The following is a 23,631-nucleotide window of genomic DNA, read 5'->3' as shown; positions in this document are numbered from 1 at the left end:
ATGACTAATGTCATCACCAAACAAGCATATACCCTGCAAAGCTCATACAGTTGTTGCTAAGTGATAAGTGTCATAATAAAGAAATACATTTTAAGTCTCTTACCAGTGTTTCATACATTTCTTTATTACAACACCACACCTGTATTTGTTTTATCTCCCCCCAAAACATAAGTTCATACTAGAATTTTAAACTTGTGATTAATCATGATGGGATGAGCCGATTAAATGTTATAGTCGATTGACACCTGTTGGGACTCCACATTAACAGAGACTCTATTTTCACGTGATCCTCTTATTGTGAAAGTCCAAAGCCACTTCCTCTCTACATACCTGGAAGTGCTTTATCACACGCCTGAAGACAACAATCTACAGTAACCATTGGTCACTGTAGCCTGATGCATGATGTCACAGTTTTCACCCAGAGATATGAAGAACACCATGTATAAACTGACCCCACAGCCGGCCTGCTGGAAGCACACCACTGCAGCTACCCATCAGATGACAGATATTTATTGATTTACAAAACCTAACCTCTCATATGTGTTGTTTTTTTTTAACAATAAAACATGTTTGAGCAATCCCTGTCACCACACTTCACCTCAGTGTCATTTGCCATGTCAGTGATTTCATTTGAATTTCAATTTACCGGAAAAATATCACCTGTATTTATTATTGAGCTGGAAATATGAATGCTATATGAAGGGGGGACATCATCAAGGCATGTACATTTATATTTTATAACATTTATCATAGAGCATTTCAAGCCTGCATAACTGGGGTGCATGGTCTGGGGTGTAGTGAATGTTGTACCGAAGCAAACCTGACGCACTGGGAGAGGCTCGTTTTGAAGGATATGTAACTGCTGTCAAATAACTCTCTTAAGCCAGAATCACAGCACAACAGGAAAGTAAGTAAAGTAAGTAAAGTGAGTAAAGTCAGTAAAGTAAGCAAAGTAAGTAACTCAAACTAGGTAAAGTAAGTAGTAAGTAAAGTAAGTAAAGTAAGTTAAGTAAGTTAAGTAAGTAAGTAGTAGGATAATGTTCGGTCTACAGGGTGCATTATAGCCGCGATCCAACTTTCTTTGTAGTGTATTCGCTGTTGTAGCCTATCACTTAATAATGTGACCATGTACGAGAGACAACAAACAGTTAATATTCTTAAAATACAGGATTTGAGCACAGAAAAAGCAGCATGTGTACGGCACCTAATGCGAATTAGAACTATTAATCTTGTAGCGTTAGTTAGAGCGGAAGTGAACCTGCTGGACTCGGCTCAAGACTGGGACATGCAACTTGACATAGATCAGAAGCTCACCCCCCACCGGAGATCATCACAACCAATCTCAGGCCAGATTTGATCATGTGGTCAACCTCAAAAAAGTCCTTGTGCATCATTGAATTAACTGTACCATGGGAGGCTGCAGTTGTTGAAGCGTACAAACGGAAACTTTTAAAGTACTCTGTATATCAGCCGAGGCAGTACAGCAGGATGGAAAACACAGCTGCTCCCAGTGGAGGTCGGCTGCATCAACCACCAGGCTTCTTAAAAGCATGGCTGGGACGCCAGCCCTCTGGAGAACGAAACCAAACACTGAGGAAGGAGGGTGCCCACCTGATGACCCCAATCTGGGCCGCCCCTCCCTACACGCAGATCACGCAGACTGCGCGGGGACTCATCTTGCGGAAATGCGGCTCCGCAGTCACCCCGCTGCGAGGCTCCGGCGAGCTAACAGTTCACGAGCGTGCTCCACTAGCACCCCCACCCTGTCAACGCTCGCGACACATAAGGGGGGCCTCATGAAACACCTTTGGGTGGGGCCACAAGTTGGCCAGGGGCAGCCCTGACCCCAATGATGTTATTACCCCTTCATCCACTCAAGAAGGTGCCGATAATAAGGGATTGTAAAATCAAGTACTATGAGCTCAACGTTCAGACTATTTTTTAATATAGTTTTCTCTCAGTGATTGTGATGTTATGTTAAATGTTCTTTGTTTGTGTTTCATGTATTGTGTCTGGATATGTGTCTATGTTGGTGTTGGACATGGTGCAAGTCAAATTTCAGACTTGATCTGACCAATAAAGTATTATCGTATCGTATGTATCGTAATACATATTATTATTTTTAACGTACAGTATGACCAGAGGGATTTGAGTTGGTCGGACTTGTACAGATATTTTCCAGCCAGAGTTCTGTAAACACCTTCTAATGGAAACACTGCCCAGACCTGGAAAGGGTTATTAATGCCTTTGTTACCTCGAGGTTGGACTACTGCAACGCTCTGTACGTGGGTATGGACCAGGCATCAATTAAACGCCTGCAGCTAGTTCAGAACGCAGCTGCACGTCTTCTGACTGGCCACAAAAAGCGTGACCACATCACCCCAATTCTGGCCTCACTGCACTGGCTTCCAATTCGGTTCCGAATTGATTTAAAAATCCTTTTATTTGTTTTTAAAGCCCTAAATGGGCTGGCTCCGGCCTATATAGCTGAACTCCTCCAGCGCTACACCCCAGCCAGAGCTTTAAGGTCTGCTGACCAGCTGTTGCTGGTAGTGCCCAAGACCAGGCTCAAAACCCGAGGGCACCGAGCCTTCGCAGCAGCTGGCCCTAGGCTCTGGAACACTCTGCCCCTCCATGTGAGGTCGGCCCAGACCCTAGGGGTTTTTAAATCTACACTAAAAACTCACTTCTTCTCTCTGGCCTTCTAGTCAGAGCGGAGCACGACTCCTGACTTTTCCCTGTGTTTTTTATATATATCTGTTGTAATTTATTGTCTTTTATTGTGATTGTAGTAATGTGTTTTTATGTGATTGTAGTATTTATTACATGTACAGCACTCTGGCCCGACCAAAAATCGCTTTTAAATGTGCTTTATAAATAAACTTTGATTTGATTTGATTTGATTTGAAGGTGTTTACAGAAGGGGCAATGTTGTCCATTTCTCACAATATATTGGTAATATTTGAACACATTGTTTAATCAGATAAAACACTGAACATTTTGTTAGTGTTCCACAGCTACATTCCCAGGAGCTCCATGACAGCTTCTGAGGCTCAAGAGGGATGTTGCTGTTGACTAAGATCCCATGAGCCTTAGCCCTGGCACGCTCTCAAAGCCTCATTGGAGCTGCATGTGTTGAATGTTCAAATCAAAAGGTGTTCCAGTTCTAAAACCCAGGACAGGAATCGATACTCATTTAGATTTGAATACTGACAGGCACCCCCCACACATTGTTCCGAAATATATACCAGACTTTAAAAACATGTGATAAGCACTGCAGTTTAGTCTACTTGTTATCAATTCATCAAGCAGCTGTAAGACCTGTGCAGCCGTGGTGTCAGAGCCTGGTCTGACCACAAAGGGAGGAAGAGGGTGAGGGGTGGGGGCTTGGTGGTGGGCTGAACTAATCTGCAGTGCAGACAGGACTCTGCTGTGGGAAGCTTCCAAAGCAGTTAGGAGGAGAGATAGCTGCAGGAAAGAGACAGGGGAGAAGGCTCATAAAGCACTGAAAAGAAATAGAGGAAGAATAAGTGTGGGGGCGGAAGCCAGAATCAAATGAGTTAAGACAGGTAAAGGACTGAATCAGAATAAGAAGTAAAGAGAGATGACATAAAGAAAGTTAGTAGTCACGAAAACAGAGAAGGAAAAAATGAGGAATAATCTAAAGAAAGAAGGGAGGAGGTGGAGGAGAGTTGGACTGTGGTAAAGTGGAGAGAAAGCAGGAGGAGGGAGCGTTCAGAGAGAAGTGGACGGCAGGGGAAACAATCAGCATATCAAAGACACATAGAGAGGAGCAGCAGTGGTGTTGCAGCTCCTTTCTTCATGAACATTCTGCTTTAAATGCACCGTGCAGCATCAGAAGCTGTACTCAAACTGTTTAGAGCAGCTGCTCTGAGCGCTTCTATTGAAAAACCACTGAACTTTCCAGAAAGGTGCTGAGCTCCCAAAGGACCTGCCAGCACCTTTCTGCCAGAACAACATGCTTTACGAACACTCAGCCTCACAGAAACATGATCTTCCTCCCGCTCACACACAAACACACACAGTCTCAGTACCTAAGTTGAAAACATATCATTAAATGAATAGTCCCAACCAGGGGCGTCGCCTGGACCTGAAAACATTCGGGGCTTAGCCCACAGTGGCGGCGGCACTACAGTGGCATTTTTTACTGCAACACTCCCCACACGCACACACACAGTACACCCGCGACTGTTACAATGAAGGCTCGATAATCAGCTCACGGCATATAGGCAGGGGTAAAGTGGTATTTTTTATGAGTGGGGGGCTCACCTCCTCGAGGGGGGTCCGGGGGGATGCTCCCCCGGGAAGATTATTTTTTAAATATTGAAGTTAAAAGCATCAATCTGGTGCACTTTGAGAGCAAAATGAAGAGATCTATGGATACCTCTCTCAACACCCATATGAAGCAGAACTGTAAACAGATTCTTTATGGATATTTTACTAATCACTCCCCTTTTAAACTCTATTCTTGTTTTACTGCCATATAGTATTTCATAACTGTTTTTCCTTTATTCTCTTTTTTTTATAACTATAATGATCATATGAAGGTGTGCCGCGGAAATAATCTTTTGAATAATTTGTGACCAAACCGTTTGAGACCCACTGAGATAACTTAGACTAAAGTTAACTATCTAAACACTCAGAGAGTCCTTTAGCTCACCTGAGTCTCTCAGTCTGAGAGGAGAGGACTCTCCTCCAGCTTCTTGTGGAACAAACAGCTCCTTATGTCCGTTAGTGCAGCTAGCTAACCAGATGCTAACAACACGGTCCATGCTGACACCGGTCTCTCCCTCTCCCTCTCTCCCTCTCTCTGGCCCAATCCCAAACCGCCCCCTACACCCCACCCCTACACACTACCCCTCCGTTTGCGCGTTCGCGCGGAGGGTCCGCCACATTAAGTGCTGTTCCAAACCAACGAGTGTGGAGCGGTGTGGAGGGGGAGTGGGCTATCAAGCCCTCAAACAGCGAGTCTGCAGCGGTGCTGACTTGAGACCGGTCTCTACCTGACCGGAGTCACGCTGTGTGTGTCCGTCAGGAAACACGCTGTTAAAAAGTAGTTCCAGCAAACATCCACTGATAAACTGCGATGTTAACAACGTCATGATAACCTCATATTTTTTTAACTTAGGATCGTACCTGTGTTTAGTCTAGAAAAAGGTAAATGTGTGCATTTTATTATAAAGTTGTGTATATTTACAGACTGTTGCAAAAACTAAGAAGCTTATAAACATCAGGTTTAAAACTAAAAGAGCTTTACAGAAAAAGTAACACAATGAAAGATGTTTGTAGTTTTATTTGAGTTATTAATTTACATTTTTTGTCTAAGAGATGCTGATTTGAAACCGTTGTTACATACAGTTACGGCATTTCCTGTTTCTGCCGGAGAGAGGGGAGTTTGTCCCAAAGCTTGCCGCTGTATTTACTCCCTCCATCTGACAGGAGGGAGCCTCGTGTGGCTACAGACGGAGTTCACTCCGTAAATTTGCTTCGATAGTTTAGTTTCTAAATGTAATTCATGTGTTTTCAAGTTGGTGAAGATGTTTCTTCATTAGAATGTGTTTCGGCACATTTGTGTTATTATATTTGCATCTTTTCTAAAGCTGCAGTACATTTCTCCCAATGGAAGTGTTTTTGGACGTTGTAGCGACTTTAGATATCATCACTCCTCAGTCACACCACTTGAATAAAACTCTGAGTACCAGGTGACAGCAAAGTTTCATAACCATGTTCAGGGAAATCCACATCTCTGTCAGCAGGCCTTCACAATTTGAATCCCATCTTTCTAGATAATCAGCGTCTGCAGGAACCAACTGTTCCAGGTCTGTGTCAATAAACAGTGCCTGTTACTGTGTGCAGCCCATCCCAACATATATTCTCTCTCTCAGGGGCTTTCGGAGGCAAGGATGTGTGACAAAGAAAGCAAACTGGAACTAAGAGCCTCCGCTGGAAGAAGTTGTAAAAGTTCCACAACAAAAGTTACCACGGTGGAAGAGCAGTGAGTGAAACGACTGAAGAGGAAATAAATACGCAGCAGCAAAGGAATACAAAGAGATCTGTGTGTGTGTGTGTGTGTGTGTGTGTGTGTGTGTGTGTGTGTGTGTGTGTGTGTATTTTGAGGTTAAGGGAGTAAGTGGTGATAAAGACAAATATATCGTTCCATCTCTGCTCCTCCCTGATCTTATCAGGGTGTGTTAAGTGAGGGGAAGCCACAAACACACAAATATTTCAGCAGAGTAGGATGTGTGTGTGTTTGGGCGAGAGGAAAGAATGGTGGGAAGAAAATGTGTCCTCAAACATACACACACACACTTGAGTCAAGTCCTCATCAATTATAACCCTATCACTGTGTTTTCTCTTTCTCTCACACACACACACACACACACACACACACACACACACACACACACACACACACACACACACACACACACACACACACACACACACACACACACACACACACACACACACACACACACACACACACACAGCAGTGTGTAATCCCCTGGCTGTGAATAACAGCAGATAGATGTTTAGTATTCCGAGAGGCGGACGGAAACCAGAGCAGAGAGCGAGCTGGCTGCAGGAACAAAGCAGCCCCTCCTCTCTCTCTCTGGGAGTTGTTAGGTCTGTGTGTGTGTGTGTGTGTGTGTGTGTGTGTGTGTGTGTGTGTGTGTGTGTGTGTGTGTGTGTGTGTGTGTGTGTGAAATTGTACCATTAACCAACAAAATATAGTAGACTTACCCAAACCAAAGTCATGGGGTCGAGCTGCCCTGAAACAGAGAAGGATTTGATTAGGAGACTGAACTCAGTGAATTAGCGTGTTGTTGTTAAGGATTTTATTTTAGTTACAAAACCACTTTACAGTCATAAACTGTAACACTTTAGAGAGCAGAATGTATTGTCAATGAAGTACTTCCTTACACTTAAGGTATAATAGACATACGTTTCTACACACACACACAAACACGCATGCATCAATGTTTCCATTAACCGTTATTTACCCGGCAATATCTGTTGAGGTCCAACAAATGTAAATCTCTCTGGTCATAAATAATTACCTGTTTGCACAATTTATTATATATATATTTTTCCATTATGCACATGTCTTATGAGGGGACTTGTTTTATTTCAAAATTACCTAGTTTCAAATCTACATGCCTTGATAATGTCATTATTTAGTCTTCCTATCAAATGGTTTTTAAACCCAATAATAAACACAGATGAGATTTGACCAGAATTCCTCCCCTTTGACATTGAAACCTTACGGGACACGTTCACCAGCACCATGTTTTCTAACAGAACGCTGAGGTGGTGCCCTCAGAGAGCAGCCCCAGAGCAGCGCCTCACAGTGACGCAGCAATTTCTCTTCAGCCTCAATGTCCCGAGACACTCAACTGGAACAAAACCGCCTGAGATCAATAAAGAAAGTTATTGGTTGAAAGAGATTTATTTATTCGGCTACGATAAAAAGCCTTTAAGATAATCAGTAGTCAACATTTCTATTGAGAGCATATAGAACTCAGCAGGTGCTTACTTATCTGTCAGTGTGTGTCTCTGATTTAGTGCCAGTTACTCCAGCCCACGTGTTATATATAAGTGCGTTTTAAATTCTTCATAACTTCCGCACTTTTTTTTGTATTTTGTTCCTCACTTCTCTTGGTAAATACAATTATTTGAAGGGAATCTGCCTGGAGGAATTCAATCTAACCACAGAGAGCATCTCTCTCTCTCTCTCTCTCTCTCTCTCTCTCTCTCTCTCTCTCTCTCTCTCTCTCTCTCTCTCTCTCTCTCTCTCTCTCTCTCTCTCTCTCTCTCTCTCTCTCTCTGTCTGTCGGCCTCTCCTCTCACTGAGACGTGCCTCAGATAGTGATGAGGGCTCCTGTCAACAACACCCAACACGGCGGTGTAAATTGGATTATTGATCTGTGTGCAGTAAGAGAAAAGAAAGTGTGTGTGAGAGAGAAACACATAAAAGAGAAGGATGATGACAGATAAAGAGAAGCGAGTGAAAGAGGTCAGAAAGTGTAAAAGACACCAGAGGCAGACAGCTGATAGATGAAAGCTCCATACAGAGAAAGAAGAAGATCAATGTGTTCCTACAATGTATTTCAACCTCTTAAAGATGCAAACAAGTCCATACTTTACTGCTTGATATCCTTTATACTGTGTACAGGACTTGTTACATGTTTGCAGCTGTTCCAATAGGTGTCAAGCATTTTCCCTTTTATACTCGTACTGAATTCAAGTTTAAAATGATGGTATTGTTACAACCATTGTATATAAAGTAGACATACCAGATCAAGGGTTTTTGGCCAAATCAAATAAGTATTTGCAGATTCTGAGTCTGAGTACTTACAATATTTACTCAAACGTGATGGAACACTTATAAACCTTATTTCACACATTATTTTTTCACAACCTATGGCTGTTCCAAAACGATAAAGATTATAAACCTAAATTATTTATTTGAATGAGAGATTAACATAGAGAACGAGATGATCAGCCAGATCGCATAAGTCAGAACCAGTCTAACCCTACGGTGGGGTTACAGGGTGGAGGTTCTTCCCTCAACAAAGACCATTAGCTGCAGAGAGCTCTTTAATCAGACAACAGAACGTTTCATTTTGCCCAGTCATCAAGTTTATAAAACCGCTGGTCAGCAGAAGTAACAACAAAAATGCACATTGAAGAGATTCAGGGCTGGCAGGCTGTCTCTAAAAAACAGTCAGCGACCCATTGAAGGCGTTCTCACACTGGCTCCATCATTCATTGGTTGGGAGGGGAACCAAAGCAAAAAGCAATCAACACATTAATACCAATCCTCCAACGCTTTATTGGTGCAGGATTCACTGGGCAACCTCAAGTGCTAAGCATATTTTAAAAGATTTACCAAATGCCTCAGATGGTTTTGCAGGCTTCTAATTACCTAATTCCCAAATGCAACAGAATATTTAGATAATACATTTACATATAGTGCAGTTCAGCACCACTATCAGTTAATGTATTTTCAGTTAAGGGTGACTGCTTCATGTGTTTGTCTGACCGGAGACATGCTCCTGGCTCACTGCTGCATGCTTTCTTAGATTTTCTAAATGACCTCTTGTTCATCATTATCATTGCTTTCTGTTGACTCGCTAATGATAATACCAAAATGACGGTAATAGTGAAGTAGAGATTCGACCAAGTCCCACCACCTGATGTCATGTTAACATCCTCCCACTTGGAAGGATCCTCCTTCAACACCAACTCCAGTTCCACTGTCAACCCCTCAACTCACGTCCGTAACCTTGGCACCATCCTAGACCCCGCTCTCACTTTCCTCCCTCACGTCAACCAGGTCACAAAAACCGCCTTCTTCCAGTTAAAGAACATTGTCCGCATCAGACCCTCCCTCTCATCCACCGCTGCTGAAACCCTCATCCATGCCTTAATAACATCCAGACTGGATTACTGCATCAGCATCCTCTATGGTTCACCTGCATACATCCTCAATAAACTGCAATATGTCCAAAACTCTGCTGCCCGTATATGCTCACCTCCACCCGACGCTCCGACCACATCACCCCTCCACCACCTCCACTGGCTCCCCATCAAACACCGGATTCACTTCAAATTATTACTTCTCACATACAAAGCCATTAAGAACCTTTCCTCCCCCTACATCAGTGACCTTATCCAACCACACACCCCTACCCGTCGCCTCAGGTCTGCTGACAATAATCTACTACAGTCCATCAGGACAAAGCTCCGGACCTGGGGTGACAGGGCCTTCGCAGCAGCCCCTCCTTCCTCTGGAACTCCCCCCCCTCCCTCTGGACCTGGGGTGACAGGGCCTTCGCAGCAGCCCCTCCTTCCTCTGGAACTCCCCCCCCTCCCTCTGGACCTGGGGTGACAGGGCCTTCGCTGCAGCCCCCACCCGTCTGGAACTCCCTTCACAGTCACATCCGAAGGGCCAACACTCTTGAATCCTTCAAGAAATCTCTCAAAACTCACTTATTCACTCTAGCTTTCAATCTCTAATCATCACATTTCCCATAACTGTGTTAGGTTAGTTGAAAGCAATAATATTAAGTTGAACTTAATATTTTTATTATTGCTTTCAACTAACCTAACACAGTTATGTGACATTTGATGGCATAATACATTGAATTAGAGTCAACATTACAGTTTTTACAGTGTGTGGTGCAGCCAGGTTTAAAGGTCCCATGACATGGCCATTTCTACTGATCATAATTCCATTGTTGAGGTCTACTAGAATAGATTTACATTGTTCAATTTTCCAAACTCACATTGGTTTCTCATACAGCATCTCTGTATAGTATGTGTATTCACTCTCTGTCCTAAACGGCTTGTTGGAGCTCCTGCACCCCTCCCTATGAGCCCACTCTGTTCTGATGAGTCCACCACCGTTACAGCGGAACATCAGTGTTTATGTGTTACAATGGCGTTTGTTAGCAACCAGGAAATGACACCAGTAATGACAAACAGATGAGAATGCTGCGTGGGGTCTGGGTGCCGTGTTGGCGGGACGTTACGGGGCTCGCTGCCCCGCCCTTTGAGGCTCGAGGAGCGGACAGTGTGAGCTGGATTACTGGTGTCGTTTCCTGGTTGCTGCGTGGGGTCTGCGAGACACCGTGGAGCTCAGCCTGAGCACACACACGTGAGTGTGTGGCGAACTGTGAGTGAAGATCCACGGAGCCGCGGCTGAGAAAATATAAGGCTGATTGAGTGTGTGTGTTTGAGGAGCTCCACGGATTGGTCCATTTGGACCTGGGTATCGTTACGTCACTATACTCAGGAAGAAAAAAATGGAAAAAGAGAAATGTCCAACGAGGCGTTCTGGGGCAGCATAGACAGGTCTTTTCTGTGTTAGAGTTTTACTCGCTACAGGGTGTACTTTGAGGGGTTGTGACTCTGCAGACCGTTTACATGCAGACAAAGCTACATAACACACAAGGGGACGGGTAATAACCGGAAAAGCATGACATGGGACCTTTAAGATATCCTGCTCTGATGAACACCTGCCAGCCAATCAGAGGCTGCTCATGATGTGAGCATGTCTGGAGAACCGAGAGAGAGAAGACACTCTTTATAAAGACGAGAGGCAAGAAGGACAACCAGACACAGAGAGAGAACGCCCTTAACATCATGAGACGAAACAAGCCCGCACACACGTGTTGTTTGTTCATTGGAAGGGGACAGGACAGAAATGAGCACCCAACTGAAGTTGTTGTGTTATAGAAGTGTATGTGTGTATACGTGTGTGTGAGATTGTTAAAATCAAAGTGAGCAGTCAATAAGGTGAAAACATTTGAGTTTGTTCCTGTGTTGTGTTTTGCTTTGTCTCTCTTTTCTCTTGTTATCTAATATTACCAGAGAGGGCACCAGCTAACGAGAAGCAGGTATGAGCCAATATCAGGACGTACGTACGCACACACACACACACACACACACACACACACACACACACACACACACACACACACACACACACACACACACACACACACACACACACACACACACACACACACACACACACACACACACACACACACACAGATAAAGATAACCTTAATAAAGTGTAATGGTTGTTGACATCTTCACTCTGGGTTGGTCCTCAGGCCTGGGGCAGCTTCACATTACACTCTCTCTGATTTTCTCTCTACCACCTCTGCTGCTCTCATAACAAAACACCTGTTGTCAGCCAGAGATCCAGAGCAGGAAAGCTTAGGAGAAGGAGCTCGTTGAAACAATGCTGAAGAAATATGTTTTTGACATCTAGTGTCAGCAAATGTCAGCAATGTTAAATATTAGTGCTGGGTTAAACAAATTACTTTACGATTCAAATCAATGTTTATTTGAATGATTCGATAACATTAAATAAAATGCAGCGATGGATCTTTTATTATATGCCTGCCCTCTTCCCATGGATACCTCAAGCTTTAACCCTGCTTTAAAACGTAGCTGGAGCTGCTTGGCTTCATTTTAGAAGAGGGGGGGTAAAAGTGTGTGTACTTTTAACTACATGAGACACCTTTCATATTGTTCTGCTTTGAACATCTCATCTGCTCTGGAACTCACTTACACACACTCTCTGCAGCCACATCTTACTACAGGCCTCTTATACTGTAGACGTTCTTATGTGAACATGATGGTACTTAAACCCGACCTTGGCCATTTCCTCACAGCATGCTTGTGCGTGCTGTGGCACTTTACAAGGTGATATCTTTGTTTACTGCATTGGAACAATAAAGTGTGTAATAACACACCAGGTTAGAGGGTCTTTCCAACATTACTGTTCTCTGCAATCCAACCCGGTATCACGGCAAGACGTGAACATGTGACGATCTACCATGCTGGGAGACGTGAATATGTCACGGTTTCGTCCCTTCAAACGTGACAGTTACACGGTATTGTTAACATGGCCCAACCAGTGGAGAAATACCCGGAAGTGCCAAGCAAATGCTCTACCGCGCCTATTGGTCGGTTTTTATTGTCAAAATTAGATGTTTTTAATTTATATTTTAATCGTCACACTCGATTTCACCGATTTTCTTGTTGCCCTAGCTGGTCGACACCTCTTTTAGCAGAAACAAAGGCTACATTAATGTATTAAATCGATGTTAATCCATGTGTGTGGATCATAGATATAACAAGTCTGACAAACAGGAAGCACTGCCACCAAAACTGAAAACGTGACGTGGATCATAAATATATCAGCAATTAAACAACATCTTACATTTCTTTTCACACAATACGTCTCCTTGCAGTATCAATACTAATTCGGCTGACTTTTATATTTGATCCAATTGGTAGATAGGTTATATTTACACCATAACGGTGCACAGCTGATAGAAAAGGACTTGTCGTTTTTAAAGATATTACTGATTTTCTTTGAATATAAGAATGTAAATACTGAGTTGAGAGAATAATCAGGGGATTTGGGTGATGGGAGACACATCTATGGATTCAGAATTTCAATAGCTTACTGTTTAATGACGGATATACCTTTCTGTCTGTGATGTTTTACAAATCAGATATTAGAAGTAAAACATGTGAAATAATATAGCAATATCCTGTACAATTATGTGAAAACATGAATAAAACTACACATCTTCAGATGTTATACATACACAAGTGTCCTACACTAATAATACAAAGTTATTATGGCTGTGTGTACCTTGTGTGCACCGCCTAGTGGTTAAAGCACGTTATTGAATTAGTTGTGTATATGATATGTCAATGAACCTTAGAAAATCTTGAAATCTTGAAAGGGATATGCAAAATAGCCATTATATACAGTCTTTAATGAACTATTAGTAGAGAATAACGAGTAATGAATATACTTTATAAGGATCTGCAGATAAATGTTTAGTCTTCTCAAGCAGCAACTATCAAATATCTCTCCTGATTGTTGGCACTTGACAATCACCTTTCCCTGAATTTTACTCAGGTGTAACTAAAGCCTGATTTAAGGGTTGTTTATATTTCACATCATTAATCAGAATCTGCAAAGTAACTAAAATAAATGTAGTGGAGTAAAAATACCAGGTTAACCTCTGAATTGTAGTGGAGTGGAATTGCTGTTTTGTTTAGTAATGGATATTGAATATGGAATAAAGGTTTTGACAAGACCTGGTGTAACAATAATCAAAAAGGACATTAAAAGAGCTCCAGATGTTAATGATCTAAACCAGGGGTTTTCAAAGTGTGGGAAGGTGAGCCTCCCCTCAGAGAACATAAGAACAGCCGCGCCCCCCCCCCCTCCCAATTATTATTGCTATTATTATTATTATAATCATTGTTGTTGTTGCTATAATGCAGGGGTATTCAATTGCATTTCAAAGAGGTCCAGTAAGATAAAATGAAGACTGTTTCTCTCCTCTTGTCTCGTCTCTGTGTGTGTGTTTGACCGCTGATCTAAACAAAACAGCACACCTGAAATGTATATTTAAATACTTTATTAAGGGCAGTGAATTAGTTTTTTCTGTATGTTTTTCAAATCAGTGTTATAAGTGTCATAGACAGTGTTACATTGCTATTATTATCCTTAAAATATATGTAAAACAAAACCACTTATGATCTTTTTATTTGAGTGGTTTACTAAAGACAGTTAATTCTGTTTTTGCTATTGATGGTTTCATTTTTGTGAAAAATAATAAAATAATAAAATAAATAACGTGCTTTAACCACTAGATGCGCCTTTCTATCAGCTGTGCACCGTTATGGTGTAAATACAGCCTATCTACCAATTGGATCAAATATAAAAGTCAGCCGAATTAGTATTGATACTGCAAGGAGGCGTATTGTGTGAAAAGAAATGTAAGATGTTGTTTAATTGCTGATATATTTATGATCCACGTCACGTTTTCAGTTTTGGCGGCAGTGCTTCCTGTTTGTCTAGAAGTCTTCTCATCAGGGCTCTATAAATACAGAACTACGGCAGATATGTCATATTTAATGCAGCCGAACCGTGTATTACAATGCCGTTATGTGATGACCTCCAAAGAGAAAAGCAAGCACACTCGGAATAAAGTATTATTTTTTTTTTTTTAAATGTTTTCGGATTTCACATCGCATAAACACCATTTCCCAACGTGCATTGAATCACCGATTTGAGGACCTTGCCTACGTCTGTTTCCGGTATTTTTTATGACGTTTGTATTTTGTTATACACACATTCCTTCACATTTAAATTTAAATGTACATTAAAGTATTTCGTGAGGCCTTCTAAAATGTTTTTAAATATAACTACGGTTCTAGTTGAAGAGTTTGTAAATCAACATGAACCGAAGCTGTTGCCTGGCAACGCAATCGCACAACGTCACGTCCGTTAATTCCACATCCACACCTTTATATATACAGTCTATGATCCACACACATGGATTAACATCGATTTAATACATTAATGTAGCCTTCGTTTCTGCTAAAAGAGGTGTCGACCAGCTAGGGCCACAAGAAAATCGGCGAAATGGAGTGTGACGATTCAAAAATAAATTAAAAACATCTAATTTTGACAATAAAAACCGACCAATAGGCGCGGTAGAGCATTTGCTTGGCACTTCCGGGTATTTCTCCACTGGTTGGGCCATGTTAACAATACCGTGTAACTGTCACGTTTGAAGGGACGAAACCGTGACATATTCACGTCTCCCAGCATGGTAGATCGTCACATGTTCACGTCTTGCCGTGATACCGGGTTGCTGCAATCCCTTTCATATCCAAGCAATGTTGTTAATGTACTGAAACATCCATAACAAAATGGATGTTTAATCAAATTGGAAAGCACATTTAAATCTTGGGAATCGGAATCAAATCTATTCGGGAATAAATGACGATACCCAGCCCTATTCATTGCTGGTCACATTACGCATAGTAGCAGTGTCGTTTGGGAACAATGGATTGAAACGATTTGTTGAAGTCTTCAAACGGTATCTTTATCCAGACACTCAGCTCAGCTGTCCATCTCTTACCAAAAAGCATTATCATCATCAGGCTGAACTGAACATGCTCCAGGTTCCAATCCTGAACCTTCAGCACTGACGTGTGCCCTGAGTGAGTCGCACTCACCGATTGGTTGAACATATCTATGTGCGTTATTGTTGATTCTAGGTCATTAGTACACTGAAAATAACTGCTTTGTCCATCATTAATACATGAAAGCAACTGCACACATGGATCTGCTCGACCTTCAATATGTTTGCTTTTAAACCCCAAACAAACCACAAGAAAGACTGGTGGTCACACTCTGGTTGTTCAGTCTGCATCAGAGCTTCATTGACAGCTTTTACTTCAGCTTAAACAAATTAAAACACATCTCAGTGAGTTTGAGCTGTAATCAATTCACAAGTTACAAGAGATGATACATTTGTTTTCTAACAACATGACAATAAATAATACTCAGAGTGCAACTTCTGCCTCCCTACTGATCCAGTCAGAGCTCATTCAAAGCCCCATGAGGACATTAAAAGGATCCTAAAATGTTGAAAGTCATTTATTTTGTCCAACTTTAATATCTGCACCACTGCAGGTGAAAGTAAACACGGCATAAGAGCAGGAGAAATATAAGGTTCATCCCAGATCTCTAATGAGAGGCTCTCACCCATGGGACTCTGCTCCTGAAAACACATGGCTACTCGTCAATCAGGAAACTGTTACAACGAAGACCTTTGGGTCAAGACTCACACTGCTGTTGGAGAAACAGTAATGAGGAGACAGACGGGATAAACGATACCTCGACTGAGACATGGAGAGAGGGAATAGTTCATCCTGTTAAAGGGACATCGGATTTTCTCCTGAAGATCTCACCATCCTTTATTCTTCAGTTGCGGAAAAAAGGGTCATTAGATCGCAATTTAAAAAAAAAAATACAGACATCTCTCTGATCCATTAGGAGCTCCAAGAAATACATACATCAAAAATGACAAGCAAGGGCGTGGAGGGGGGTTGGGGGTCCGCAGAGTAGCTTGCAGGCCACAGCTGGAGCCACTCGTGAAATATGGATATATAACTGGGTGATGGATGGAGAAGCAGAGCTTTGAAAGGGTGAGAGAATGTGTGTAGATGGAAATTAACTGATGTGACTCTAATAAGTTGATTGGAAGTAAGGCAATGTACACATATCAAAAAGATAGATATTAGAAAAGTGAATCATATATTATTGAAATGTGTTCTTGTAAATACAGAATCATATCTGTAAAACATCGGATAACACAGGGCAATAGTTTTCATGTTACCAAGTGATAATAATAACTGTTTACAATAATGGGCTCTAAAGATATTTTATTGTTAAACACTCAGGGGGCGTATACGTTGTTCTCTAATACCTGACACTAATATGATGTTTATGAAAAAGCTGCAACACCCACATCCTAAATCCTCAGAGGCAGTACAGAAGAAGAATCAACAATGAGTCAGCACACTGTGCCCTCCTCTCTTTAATGCATCTGCATCAAATCCATTAGCTGTGTTCATCACCTTTAATATCTTCACCTATCTCACAAGTGTGAACAATTAATAGCATCATTAATTTGTTATTTCTAACGTGACAAAAAGCATTGACAAATGGACCGATGATCCTGTAAAGGAAATGTGATTTATGTTATAATCTGTTTTGTTATAAACATGTTATCTTGAATTTCAATTTTCCATTACAAAAATTATAGTGTCTGCTGTCAATTATATTTTTCTCAAAGGATGAGAAGCCTTTGTTGTGATGAGATGGCAGAGCAGCGTGGTCCCAAATGCACAAAATCGATCGCAGAAAAGACCTTTAATGGCAGTAAATCCAATCAGAGCAAGGCAAAAACAAACTGAACTGAACTCTTCCATGAATGACAAACAAGGACAACAGAAAACCAGAACCTAAAAACATGCAGGACTAAGGCTGCTTTTACACGGGAACGTTTGCGTTTATGCACAGTATGCGTTTTCAAAAAAGTCTTCCGTTCACATGCATTCGTTTCATTTAACGTGTCTGTTCAAACGAGACCGCTGGAAACGCTGTAGTACATATGCCGGGACTGTAAGTGGCGCTGTACTTCCACACGAGACCGCTCGAAAGCGCTGGACACGCTGTAGTACATATGCCGGGACTGTAAGTGGCGCTGTAACTTCCGCCACAAAATACACCAAAAGCAGCGAAGAAGACCCCGGAGCAGCCCGGAGCAATGTTGCCATGGCTACCCTTCTGTTTATGCCCCGCGGTGGATTTAGCAACATGTTCATGTAATTCTCCATGTCCACTTGTTGCTGATGGTTGTGGTAGAGGAGCTGTAGATTTTGCACTAACATCTGTAGCATGGTCGAGCTGTAGATGTTGTACTAACATCTGTAGCATGGTCAGTAGCAGTAGCACTAGCAGTAGCTACTGACAGTAGCTACTGGCCATGCTACAGAAGTGAGCAGCAGAGGCGGGGAGAGGTGGGGCTATCGTTATTTTTTCAGGAAATATTCGTATCGAGGCGATTACACGGACTCGTTTGACCCCCCAGAGCGTTTAGTTTGCAAATCTATCCACCTTGGGACCCGTTATCGTTTGTGGGGTCCGTTTCTATTGTTTTGTTACGGCCTCGTGTAAATAATAGGGCTATACGCAAGAGAAACTATGCAGATACAAGCCATTTCGTTCTCGTGTAAAGGGGGTCTAAGACACAGCTGGGGAGGGCAGGAAAACACAACAGCACCAGGTGACCAGAATCAGGTGATCAAACGGAAAAAACAGGAAGTAACAACAGGCATTACACAGGGGGTGAATCATTTTCAAAACAGGAAACAGACCGATGTGTCATTTTTAATAAAGTCTTTCATCACAGTTGGCCAAGAAAAACTGCAATTGGTGTATCTTTAAAAAAATTGCACCTCCCCTACAGACTATTTCTACTTTTGGTTAAATAACAGCTTGTTGGCTACCAAACCTCCTGAGGAACTTTACCTAGCAACATCAAGCATATCTTGTTATGAATCAGGTTCCAGTTGCACAATTCTTTAATCTTGGTATTCCCAGTCATCAATCTATTTGTGTTTGAGTCTTATCTTATTCTCATGAATCAGTGTGTGAAGAAGAAGCTGACTGGTGTATTATCAGTGCTGCTGCAAATCACTGTTTGAATCCTTTATCTGGTTAAGGACCTCAAACCTCAGCAGCACCTTTTAAACGCTCTGGAGCAGCATCAGTTACCATGGCAATTGACCCCGGTAAGAAGGGAACCAGCGGCGTAGGACCTAAAACTAAAAGTTAACCATGAAGTGACCTTGCTAACCCGAAATCCTGCTCCGTAGTACAGGCATCAAGAACAGACCTGATCCAGAACAGACCTGATCCAGAACAGACCTGATCCAGAACAGACCTGATCCTGCACAGACCTGATCCTGCACAGACCTGATTCTGCACAGACCTGATCCAGAACAGACCTGATCCAGAACAGAGCTGATCCTGCACAGACCTGATCCAGAACAGACCTGATCCTGCACAGACCTGATCCAGAACAGACCTGATCCAGAACAGACCTGATCCAGAACAGACCTGATCCAGAACAGAGCTGATCCTGCACAGACCTGATCCAGAACAGACCTGATCCAGAACAGACCTGATCCAGAACAGACCTGATCCAGAACAGAGCTGATCCTGCACAGACCTGATCCAGAACAGACCTGATCCTGCACAGACCTGATCCAGAACAGACCTGATCCAGAACAGACCTGATCCAGAACAGACCTGATCCAGAACAGACCTGATCCTGCACAGACCTGATCCAGAACAGACCTGATCCTGCACAGACCTGATCCAGAACAGACCTGATCCAGAACAGAGCTGTCATGAATGGAGCTCATTTAACAAGCAAGGTGAAGTGACAGAAGAAAAAAGTATTAAAAGGGACATCTGATGAGCACCCTTTGCTTTAAAGGTCAGTCTGAAAATATTTCCTATTTTTAGCACATTGCTGATTGTGCCTCCGGGTGTGAAGGTGCACTATCACAGGGAGATGGATGAAAGGTCGTTTCCAGGCTCTGCTTTAGAACACCATTACTCTCCTGCCTGCCAGTGGTGGCAGTGTTTCAGCACCAGACCAGAGCAGTCAATTACCGACTCATGCCACAGATATGAGGGGCTCATCTCCCCCATGTGAAGAGGAGGAGGGGGCTTCTGTCTTAGTGCTAACACGTCCATTTTAAAAACCAGCTGCACACCCATTATAAGCCCAGGCCACCAGAGCATTTCAACTCCCTCATCCACAACCTCAGCTCTCAGGCAGCTTTGTTCTCTAATAATTGACCAGGTTAGAGTGTATTTAATATCCAAGTAATATTGGTACTGTAACTGAAACATCAATAATCAAATCAATATTGAATTGAACTGGACATCGAATTTGAATCTGGTGAATTTGGGGACTAATTGAATTACAGTTGTTCTTGTTTTTTCTGCTGCTCTAAATAAACCATGTCTGCTGTCATGGATTCTCTGTGATGTCTGGTGTCCCAAAAACAATAAAGTGCCCGTGCGCCTGGAAAGGGATGAGGAAAAAAGAAAGTGTGTATGGAGAAAGAAATATTTCTGACGTGCACAGGCCACAGAGGATTGTAGGGAGAAGAGAGGAGGCAGATTTACACTGACAGCTCCAGACATGGTCTGATCCTGAGCACTTTTGATTTATCTGTTATTCATTTGCTCTTTGCATGTCTTTCATACAATGAAAAAACGTCTCAGTGTTTTCAGTATAGGATCCTCACAATGAGATCAAACCAGGCATATATTTAAGGAATATAAACATTAAACTAACTTTAGTTATTTGGTGTCACCTTGGCTTAAAACCTTGTGTAGAGCATACAATAGCTGCAAGTACTTCCCAAAAAACAACTATTCCCAAAAAAAGTTAATTAGTAACAAAAGACATGTATTTATTTCGTCAAATCTCAATCATTGTCCAAAGGTCTTAAATTAAACCAGTTTGGGGTAAACCAATGTATGCAGGACCCACTTCTGAGTGGCTGTTTACAAATGAGCCGCAGTCTTATTGGACCAAACACAGCAAACTAGTCAGAGCCAAGCCCACAGGAAGTGATCACCACGTCAGGCTATCTCTCGCTACTCAAGCCATTGTGGCTTTACTCAGCATCTTTCATAGGGATAAATGGGCCCACCTCGCAGGGTTCCATGTGTCTTTGTGCATCCCTGATCAGAGCTCGAGATACAGTGACTGCAGCAACAGGGGACTGCTGTCCTGAAACGCTCTACATTGTATCGGGTGGGGTGGGGAACTTGCTCTGTTGCCGCCTGAACTGTTTTTGCGAACTGCGAAAAACACCCAAAAACAGGGAAAACGACCGGCAAAAGCACAGAAAAGGTTCGGAAATAGTGACGGCAGATAGTTCGCGCGAGCCCAGTCACGTGGGCGTAGCCCACGTGACTGCAACTCGCATAATTAATATCGTTACGATCAATTTAGTCGCTCGCGAAGCGAGCGATAACCATGCAAAACCCACAAAAAACAGGGAAAAAGACGGGTAAAAGCCCATTAAAAGTGGCCTAAATCATGACAGTAGGTAGCCCACGCGACTTACAGTGACGTGGGCGTAGGCCACTGGAGTCAATGGAAAAGGTTCCAAACGGCACAAGACTTTAGATGACAGTTACGGACCGTCTACACAGCAGCGTTAAAAAAATCTTGAAACGCTTCTGCCCATTCACTTTGAATGGGGTGACGTCACTTTCCCTCACTTTTCGCCGAACTGCATTGTGGGCAGGCGAGCGGAGATTTTCAGGATTTTCAGGATTCAAAGTTGAACAATGTTCAACTTTTGAGGCTGAGGTGGAAGCGTCAGCCAATCAAATCCTGTGTATGCAAATCTGACAGTTCAAGCTCTAGCCAATCAAACGGCGTGTATGCTGGGAGAGACATACCGCAGGTAATTTCCTCATATTCCAAAAAATGGAGGAGAAATTAGCGGTAGCGAATCAATCACCCGGTGCTTTATGACCAGACCTACCGGGATATAAACCGGAGGAGCCAGGCATGGAGGGAGGTGGCAGAGACAGTGGTAGGTTTTCGCCTGTTTTGGGGAGTTTATATCCAGTTTACTTCGGGCTTTTTTGCTTCGTATGTCGCGGGCGGGAGATTCATGTGATTGGTTGTTCGTGCCTTGCTCGCAAAAAATCCTCAAGCTTCAGATACGCCCACCTCCAAGATTTTTTTAACGCTGCTGTGTAGACGGTCCGTTAATGGTCCGGCCCTCAACAGCTCTACACCAATTAGGGGATTTCATCATATGCTGTTGCCATGGCGACAGATCCCTCGCCATGAAAAACGGTGTTGTCCTAACTCAATGGAAAAACTTCCAAACGGTACCAGACTTCAGATGACAGTTAATGGTCCGGCCCTCAACAGCTCTACGCCAATTAGGGGATTTCATCATATGCTGTTGCCATGGCGACAGATCCCTCGCCATGAACAACGGTGTTGTCCTAACTCAATGGAAAAACTTCCAAATTGTACCAGACTTCAGATGACAGTTAATGGTCCAGCCCTCAACAGTTCTACGCCAATTATGGGATGTCATCATATGCCGTTTCCATGGCAACGCATCCCTCGCCATAAAACACGGTGTCGCTGTAAATCCAATGGGCACGGTCCCATCGTCCCCCAATCTTCACTTTTATATCACCGGTCCATGCCTCAACAGCTCTACGTGAAATATGAGATCTCACCGTATGCCGTTTCCATGGCAACGCCTCCCTCGCCAAAAAAACCGATGTTTCCGTTACTCCTATGAAAATGGTCCAAACGGCACCAGACTTCAGATGCTGGCTAATGGTCCGGCCCTGAACAGCTCTACATGAATTATGGGATGTCATCATATGCCGTTGCCATGGCGACAGATCCCTCGCCATGAAACACAGTGTTGTCATAACTCCATGGAAAATGGTCCAAACTGCACCAGACTTCAGATGACAGTTAATGGTCCTTTAGCTATCCTGTTTTTGTTTTATGTTTGTCAGAATGTCTCTGCTCTGCTCGTTTATGATCGCCAAGCTCTCCTCCACCTCAGACCCTCACTGGAGTTGATATTGCTGCCCAAACCTACATCTGGCAACCATAAATCGTCCCCCCGCCCTCTACTGTCGGATATCCCCACTTACCTACGCCGGTCACACTGCATCCTGCCTCGCCGAAAGCGCTTTCGACGACGGGGAAAGCGTGGTGGTGCACTGGTCCATCTTAAGGCATACCTGACGGCTTCTTCCGTGAATTATCCACGCCTCGGATGTCATGGCCCTCTCGCTGCACACCATGTGAGGGATCGGTGGATTCGCCCCGTTTTTCCGGAGCTCCGGACTCTGAGGGGCCCGCTGGCAGCTCCTCCTGCCCGACTGACTGCTCCCGGCCCGCGCGGCGTTCAACACGCACATCTTCGTCAGCTGAGACGCACTACACCTTCGGCAAGCCCGGAGCGAAAACTTTGCATGGCTTTGCTAAATGCTAGGTCGATAGCAAACAAAACGTTCCTGCTAAACAACTTTTTCACCTCTCGTGAACTGGATTTTATGTTCCTGACGGAGACCTGGGCCCACGCTGGCGAGTATACACCGTTCTCTGAACTTCTTCCTCCTGACTGTACATTCTTCAGCTCCCCCCGTGCCACTGGCCATGGTGGGGGCATAGCATCAGTGTTTAGAGCTAGCCTCCAATGCCGTTGCAGCTTCTTGAACTGAACCCGGCCTCGCCTATACTCTGCACAGTCGTGTATCGTCCGCCAAAGTGTAATAAGGATTTCATAAATGACTTTTCTGACTTTCTGTCCGGGATCATGGTGAAATATGATCGTGTTTTGATCTCCGGAGACTTCAATGTCCATGTGTGTTGCGAGTCCAAACCTCTGGTTAGGGACTTTTTAAATCTCCTTGATTCCTTTGGTCTCGTTCAGTCCGTGGCTGGCCCAACACACGAAAAAGGACACACTTTGGACTTAGTATTATCGTTTGGACTGTCTGTATCTGTGGATGAAATATGTGCAGCAACGCGTATCTCAGACCATTTACCGGTTCTGTTTACAACCTACATCCCTTCCGCAGGAGTCGAATCACGTGCCCCGGCGCGTCCCCTGCGT

The 23,631-nt window shown here is 43.3% G+C and overlaps 1 protein-coding gene across 1 annotated transcript in view; it reads right to left on the bottom strand.

Moving 5' to 3' along the window:
* LOC117484322 (sodium/calcium exchanger 2-like) overlaps positions 1 to 23,631 on the bottom strand; it is a 289,186-nt gene that overhangs the window by 189,700 nt on the left and 75,855 nt on the right. The window contains exon 2 of the mRNA XM_034132798.1: positions 6,766 to 6,794. The gene's annotated coding sequence lies outside the window, so the exon portion shown is untranslated. The remainder of the gene's footprint in view (positions 1 to 6,765; positions 6,795 to 23,631) is intronic.

Source organism: Trematomus bernacchii, unplaced genomic scaffold (genome assembly GCF_902827165.1).
Source record: "Trematomus bernacchii unplaced genomic scaffold, fTreBer1.1, whole genome shotgun sequence".
Taxonomy (NCBI): Eukaryota; Metazoa; Chordata; class Actinopteri; order Perciformes; family Nototheniidae; genus Trematomus; species Trematomus bernacchii.
The sequence above is the reverse complement of the archived record's forward strand: the minus strand, read 5'-3'. Positions and strand labels throughout refer to the sequence as shown.